We start from the raw sequence: 8,352 nt of genomic DNA, 5'->3' as shown, positions 1-8,352 counted from the left end.
GTCATATCTACCATACAGGGTGGTTGTGATTAAAATAGAAAAATTACGTAATGTGCCCTGTGCACTGTAGATGGGGTCCTCTTTTCCTTCTCCCTCCTCCCTCCTCAATCAGGCCTGGGATCAGTTAGGTCCTCCTTGTCAACAGCCCATCCCCCAGGCCTGGAGCTTCCCGTGGATCAACACCCTTGCCAGGGCTCTCCCCACCTCCTTTCCCCACAGGGTTACCTTGGAACCCTCCTTATACAAAAGGATGGTTCAACTTGCTGTCGGAACCTACAGGAATCCCAGGCTGAGGTCCAAGAATATTAACAGAGGGCCCAGCCTAGCTGAAGTGAGTCAGCCTCTCCTGAACATTAGTTGCTGCTTCAGCTGCCCTATGCAGCTTGGGCCGGTTGGTTGCCAGGACTAAGTGGCCCCTGGAAATCGCTGGGAAAACCAGCATGTCCTGGGGGTGGGGTTAAGAGCCAACCCCGGCATACCTGGCTGGTAAGGGGCTCTTGATACCCCTTTGTCTCCTCTCTGGGAACCGAGGCTCGGGCCGGGGAGCAGTGGTACCCCCTGTAAGGAAGGGCGGGCCTGGCTTACTGTAACTGCCTGGCTAAAAGCCTGATTGTCCTGTGGTTGGGCAGGCCAGCCAGAGAGGGGCCCTGGTGTAGGGAGAGCTCATGCCGTGTGTGAAGTGGAGATAGGCATGACTGCTTTCCCAAGGAGAGTTACTAGACCAGGTGGGGCTGCCAAGAGGGCGCCATTTCTCCCTGCAAGCAGGTCAGGCCGCTAGTTAAATGCCAGATTATTTGCAGGAAATAGTTGGTCCAGGGCTCAGCCCCTTCCCAGGGGCATCAGAGCAGCCAGTGTTGACCCAGCACTCACTATGTCCTGGGCAACGTGGGTGTTCGCTCACTGATCTATGACAACAACCCTAGGAAGTGGGGACCATTATTATCCCCATTGTAATAGATGGGGAGCAGATTCAGAGACCTGCCCTGGTATCCTAACTTGGAGGAGGCAAACTGAACCGGGATGAAAACCCAGGCTCTTAATCCCCAGTCCATCTGGCCTCCTGGGTGTGGGAACCAGTGTGGCCCGGAAGAGTAGTGGATGGCCCAGTGGACCGCCCAGGTGTCTGAACCCCTCCCCCCGGGCACGCTGTCTGCTGGGTGCTCAGCTGACTTCCTGTCCCTGGAAGAGCAGCTGCGGGTGTGCTGGGGTAGGGCGGTCCCCTTCCAGTAGTTCAGGTAAAAGCATAACCCCATGCCTTCTTGGCATCCTCCCTCTCTCCTTTCCCAGGCTCTAGATGTCAGACAGAACTGGATGCCCCAGAAAGCCTCTCAGGGCCAGAGATTTGTCCAGAGTCTCCAGTTGTAGGTGAGGGGCCGAGGGGGTGGAGAGAAGGGGCTGCAGGCCCTGGTTGAGGGGAGGACCTGAGAACTCGCCTTTCAGGGCCAACAGAACACCTGGAGCTTTCTTCATCACGCTTCCTCTCTGATGATGATGACGATGCAGGGATGAAAGATGCAGATGAAAGATGCAGATGAAAGATGCAGGGATGAAAGATGCAGATGCAGATGAAAGTCCCTTAACTTCATATCCCCAGCTCTCTCTAACCTGGTCGTCTGGAACATCTGAGGGATGGAGGCTGCTGCGCTCCTGTGTCCACTTCACCATCCGATAACCCAGGGCTTTGCAAAGAGCCGGCTGTTGGGCATCCCCTGGACTTTTCCCTAGGTGACATTGCCAAGGAACTGTGGCACTGGCCAGATTTCCCATGCCCAGCCCCGGGGCTTCACCGTCCCCTGTCTTTTGCCCATGGAAGCTCAGAATAAGCTCGCTAGAGGATACGCTCTTTCTTGTGTGTAGCGTCATCTGAGGTCGCTAATACTGAAACTCTTCACCAGAGAAACGTAGGAAGCATCCCTGCAGCTAAATGAGGCAATGTCTGTAGGGGACCAGGCCATGCCAAGCAGGCTACAGACGCACGCTCCCTCCTCCCCAAGAGGCACTGCCCTTGGCTGTGCAGACTGCCTCTCAGGCCTGCCCTTGGCCAGACCATCTGCTGGGCCCATCCCTGGGCACCTTTGAAGCCTGTCCTTTGCTCAAGGTGTCTTAGATGGAGTATAAAGGGGCCTTCCTCTTGTTCCTCTGCCCAAGAGCAAAGAAAGACACATTTGTGAGGCTCTTCCTGGAAAATGCAAGGAAAGAAAAAAAAATGTTCTTAATTTTAGATCCTGCAGGACCAACCAGCAGTACAGGGTTGAATAGTATACCCCAAATTCATGTCCATGTGGAGTCTGTGCATGTGCCCTTATTTGGAAATAGGGTCTTTGCAGATGTAGTTAAAGATGAAGTCATACTAGATTTGTTTGGGCCCTAATCCAATGACTGGATACAAGAAGAGGGAGATTTAGACATAGGCGCACGGGGAAGACAGCCATGTGAAAACGGAGGCGAAAACTGGAGTGATGCGTCTACAAGCCAAGGAATGCTAAGGATTGCTGGTGATCACCAAATGCTGGGGAGAGGCAGGGAAGGATTCTCCCCTAGAGACTTCAGAGGGCACATGGCCCTTGCTGATATCTTGATTTGGGACTTCTGTCCTCCAGGACGGTGAGAAAATCTTTGTCTGTTGTTTTAAACCCCCTAGTTTGTGGATCTTTGTTATAGCAGCCCCAGGAAACTCATACGAGCACCAAATGTCAAACAGAGGGCAGTTGTGGAAAACAGGAAGGAAATGTAGCAGGCACAGAAAGGAAAGGCTTGGATGAGACCAAGGAGGAGACAGGAAGGAACACTTCCTAAGCATCCTCCTCCCACCCGGGACAGGAAATGGTGGCCAAACCTTGCCAGGCTCCACTTTCCTCATAGCAGGGCTGTGGGGGGTTGGATGGGGGTGAATGTGGGAGGTCATTTTGAATCTTGCTGGTCCCAGGGAGACCCTGCTAATAGTACTAAACCTGTGACATGGTCTTGTCTCTACCTCACGACAATCCATGAAGTGGGTTTTGTTGAGATCCCTGCGTATAGATTAAGAACCACTGCTAGACTGTTAAGTACCCGCCTAAGGTCATTTGCCAGGAAGCAGTGATCTGGGACGCACACCCAGCTTTCCTGCCACACAGTGGCGCTCTGCCCTCTGCTGGTCCGGGGCTCCTGTGCCCATGTCCGGTGTCTTCGGAAGCGTTGGCAGATGCGGGCCATGGGCAGGGATGCTGCAGCCCAACTGCCTGGGTTTGGACCCAGCTTGAGAGCAGAGTCCTGGGCAGGCTGACTCAGTTGCTCGAATCCTCCCTCCAAGGCCCAAGGCCAAGAACACCTGTGATCCTGGATCAGGACAGCTTTCTCCTCCCAGAGGAAAGCTCGGACCCCTGCCATCACCTCGCCGCTGAATCCTGGTCAGCGATCTGCCAGTTAACTGCGTTGCTCACAGTGGGAAGCTAGACTGGGGTGATTCATCATCACGCATCACCCCATGGAGAGCTCATTTACAGCGCATGTTGGAGGAATGGTACTGGGCGTTGCGTTTACAGACGGAGCTCAAAATGTGCTGAGCGGCTTGTGCACACAGCAACGTGCCCAGCCCGGCCACATCCAGGAAGTCCTCCAGGCATCTCTGGCCATTTCTCCATCTTTCTCCCGGGGGCCTGCAGCCTCTATCGGTCTTCTGGCCCTTTTAATTGCTTCCTCTCCAGATGTCTCTCCTACCAGTGACAGAGTCCGGCCTGATGGTCCCAGGGTCTTGTATATTCTGCCAGGGTTGAGGCCCCTCCCCTCCCCCACTCAGGATGGACCAGCTCAGTCCTTACCCTGGTGTGGGCACAAGGTCTCTTGTTGCAGCTGGGCCCCTTGGCTGACCTTCTCAGCTCCTTCTCTAAGGCTGGAGAGGCCTGGCAGGATGCCTGCAGGCTCCTCCCCTCCACTCCAGGGCTCTGGCCAGAGCCTGGTCAGGGTCCTTGCTGAGTTCCCAGCCAACCCCTGGAGTGATGGCCTGAGGAGTCCAGTGGGGAAACCCCAGTGTGTAGGGCAGTATTCCATTGACTGTCCCCACCCCCTGATTGGGCAATGCCGGCTGGTCTCTGAATAGCTTCTGGGTGGCCTTCCCACCAGACCCCCTTGCCTACTTTCACCAGGTGCCAAGGAACACTGAAAAGGGCAACGAATGGCTAGGGGACCACGCTCAAAAGCCAGCCTGCCTCCCTCCCAAGCTGGCTCCTTTCCCTCCAGCCTCCTTTTCATAGAATTGTATTACAGAAGGGGATATAGAGGTCATCTCATCCCTCCCCCAGCTTCCAGAAGGAATAGTGTAGAGTGATATTGGGGTTCTCTGAGGCTTTACGCAAAACTCTGCACATTGGGTTGGCCAGAGGTCTCACTGGAGTTTCCTTGGCAATTCTGTGTCCATTGGGAAACACCAGCCCTGAACATCTGAGGCTCCCAGACGCTGGGAGATGGGATGACCCTGGCGTTCCCTGCAACCACTCAAAGTCTCTATGGGTGGAATGGCAGCCCCAGGACTGTCCCCCAGGGCTGACTCGTCTCTGATGAGAGCCAGGTGTGGATCCAGCTGCCATTTGGGTCCCTTGGGGAGCTTTCACAGTAGCTGCTAAATGGAGGTCCTGGATGGTGGGGACTCACACACACAGGTGCAGGTAGTGGTGGAAAGGGCAGGTGATCAGTGTTCTAAGTCTGCTCCTTCCACTAACCGTCTGTGTGACTTGAGGCACGCCTAAATCTCTTGACACCTTAATTTGCTCATCTGGAAAACGCAACATATTTCATTTGAGCTGCCTCACTTACCTCTGAGTTATATAAGGAGGGAAGAGCGAGATAATATATTAGGATGTGTTCTGAAAAAAACAAAAGTGCTATTCATGCCAACACAATGTATTAAAAATAAAAGATGCCGGGGCTTCCCTGGTGGCTCAGTGGTTGAGAGTCCGCCTGCCGATGCAAGGGACGCGGGTTCGTGCCCCGGTCCGGGAAGATCCCACATGCCGCGGAGTGGCTGGGCCCGTGAGCCATGGCCGCTGAGCCTGCGCATCCGGAGGCTGCGCGTCCGGAGACTGTGCTCCGCAACAGGAGAGGCCACAACAGTGAGAGGCCTGCGTACTGCAAAAAAATAAAAAAAGAAAAGATGCCTATTTGCTTCCCGAAGTAAAAGTTGTAAACGATTTAAATCATATTTTAACGACTCCAGAAACCCCTTTATTTAAAGACATTTCTTTCTTTTGTACAGTCAGGGGTCAAGCATTTGGTGGGCTTCCACCGGGCGCCACCGACTCTGCCAGATTTTGTGATGAATGTAAAAAGCTGGAAGATCCAGTGCCTGGTGCAGAGTAGGCGTTCAATAAGTTATCATTGAAGGAATGAATAAGAGAGTTCTTCCTTCAGAGAGTTCATAGTCCAGCCTGGAGGAAACTGGCAACCACCAACGAGAAGCAGAATTGGAAAAGGGAGAAGGGCTGTCTGGGCTGGTGGGATAACCCCAATGTGAAACGGCCTCACAGGTGAGCACAGGTGTGAAGCCTATGGTGGGCAGGTAAGGAGACCACATTGATGGGAGGAAGTAAGTCTCCCAGTTTGGGGTGGAGTGGGTGGGAGAGTTGAAGACAATGAGCTTTCCTCTAGGGTGAGAGTCTGAATGTATTGGAAGCGGCTTAGAGGAAAGTGCCATGGGAACCAGTGTGCATCCTATGGGGAAGGGCTCTGTGTGTGACATGATGATGAAAGCAGTATTTTTAGAAGATGAGCCTGGCATGGAAGTGCCTGATGGGGACACACCAAACTTCTTGAAGTTCCCCAAAGTCTTCTTTTCCCTTTTTTGGCCATCTCCCTGTTTCTGATCATTAGAATGCCCCGCTGTCCCACGCCTGCCAAGGGAACACCTGCTGTTTCCCATCACCAGAGTCACCTCTTCTGGGAAACCACTGTAGGTCATTTCCTCCTAGGGGCCTCCAGCTGTACCCTGTATACCATTTTATTTTTATACTCATTCCTTTTTAGGATACTTATTGGTTTTCACGTCTGGTTCCCCTTTCAGACTGTAAGTCTCTTGAAGTCTGAATGTTTCCTGGTTGGCAATGATCTCTCCAGCGTTGGTCCCAGTGCCCAGAACAGGGCTCCCACCTGCATTGATATCACCTGGGGCACTGGGCAGGTAAGCATCAGGTACTAATAATGCACCCTAAAGCTCAGAAACACTGCAGCCCCCATCACACAACTTCATGGGACCCCCACCCACAAAGATCATACTGTGAATAGCGCCCCCTGTGGTTGTGTACACATCACATTAGCCTCCTGTTTTGTTTTGTTCGCCCCTGCCCCCGCCCCGTATACAGGCCTCTCACTGTTGTGGACTCTCCCATTGCGGAGCACAGGCTCCGGGCGCACAGGCTCAGTGGCCATGGCTCACAGGCCCAGCCGCTCTGAACCATGTGGGATCTTCCCGGACTGGGGCACGAACCCGTGTCCCCTGCATCCTCAGTCGGACTCTCAACCACTGCGCCACCAGGGAAGCCCCCCTCATGGGTTTTATGTTTCATGTCTATACCTTCATCATCCTATGCATTATGGATACCAAATAGCATTTTCTGTATGAAAAGATTTGGGGGAGGCGAGGTGAAAGAGAGGAAACATTTTATTGTGTAATGTAAATAACGAACTTGCATTGTTTGTTTCTTCTTTTAAGTCTAGGTTTTCCACCTTTCTCTAAGGCTGGGCCTGATTATTACAACGAATAGCAGCTGTGATCGTATTTACGAGGAGAGCATGCAGTTTTAGTATTCAGAGCCCTGGCTTCTCTTCAGATGAGAGCCGGGGGCCTCTGATTCTCTCTGCAATGCAGCCTTCCAGGCCACTGCTGTTGCTTAAGGCTGTGCTGCAATCCGGAGCACTCAGGAGTGGGAAGTCCAGAGTTCTCCCCACTTCTGGGAACAGCCCTCCATCCCCCTCCCCGCACCAGCTTCCACAGGCAGTCCTCATGACAGTGGGTCAGGCTAACGCAGGGTTTCACAAATGCCTGGCCTGTTCCCAGCACAGCACAGCTGGGAGGGCTCAGCACTGGGGGAAGGAGCACCGTCCTCCTCCCCCTGCCATCCTCAGGCTGGGGCCCAGGGGCTGGAGCCCAGCAGAGGGAAGGGCTGCACTTGTCTGCACTCGCCCCAGTGCAGGCAGTGATCCTGGGCCTTCCCTCCCTGCTAATTTCCCAGCTCTGGCTTAGTCAAGGTTCAAGGAGGAAATTCCCTGTCCCGGGAAGTGAGGACGATCCAGGCTTGTCTTCCCCAAAGGAAGCGAGTGGTCTCAGAGTCACCTGAGGAGGTGTTGAGTATTGAGATTCCCCACTCTCCTTGGGGCTTCTGATTCAGAAAAGCTGGGCTTGGAGTCCGGGAATCTGCAATTTCATCCACTCCCTGGGGGCTAGCCGCAGGTGGTTCTTTGGCTTTCATGAGCCTTGGGAGGGAGGCAGCTCTGGGAGGTGAGAAGGGTTGAGCCAAAAAGAGCCCTGTATTCTCAGGTAGGACCTCCAGCACTCTCTAATGAGCTCCATGACCCTGGAATAACTGCCCTTGTAATCCAAGTCTCACTTTCACTATCACTGAAATGGATGTGTGACCCGAGGGAAGGGTGATCAAATGTCCTGGACATTCAGGGCTACTAACCCAGGACAAGCTGGTCACCGTACCTGAGGATGAGACAGGACTGTGGATGTTCGAGGTACTGGAAATGTGACTTAAAGATGAGTCTTTGCGGCACAAATATCAGACCGTTTATTTTATTTACATTTTAACTAGTGTCTGTCACTTCCACTAAATCTCTGGAGAGCAGGAGTAGCAGGGCCTTGTCTTGTTCACACTCAATCCCCTGACACACAAGATGTGTTAATGGGTACTCGCTGAGTGAATGAATGAATGAGTGAGTGAATGAGTGACTGACAGGCAGGGGCTGGGGGGCTCCAAGGACAGTGGCCTGGGGGGGAGGGGCTGCCGGCCTGGAGGGGGGATCTCGGCTCCCCTGGGAAAACTCGATCCACTCATGGTCGGCAAAGAGTCAGGGTTTTCTGAGCAGCCTCCCCTCGGAGGGGTCAGTGACCCCCAGGGACGAAGGACTGCCTCCCTCCCTCCCTCCCTCCCTCCCTCTCTCCCTCCAGGAGCCCCGGGCGCGCCGGTCCATCCTCTCTCCTCCCTCTCCCGCCCCCCACCCCAGGGAGGTGCGCCTGGCAGCCTCCCGGCCGAATTTCCTGGCACTGGTCTGAGAATAAACAGCACTCTGCGCCTGTAATTCCGTTTCCACGGCGACCGCTCCACGGGCGGCGGAGGCGTGCCGGGGGCGTGCCGGGGGCGTGGCCTGCCCTCCGCGCTC

This window comes from Lipotes vexillifer, unplaced genomic scaffold, assembly GCF_000442215.2.
Source record: "Lipotes vexillifer unplaced genomic scaffold, Lipotes_vexillifer_v1.1 scaffold1691, whole genome shotgun sequence".
Lineage (NCBI taxonomy): Eukaryota > Metazoa > Chordata > Mammalia > Artiodactyla > Lipotidae > Lipotes > Lipotes vexillifer.
The sequence above is the reverse complement of the archived record's forward strand: the minus strand, read 5'-3'. Positions refer to the sequence as shown.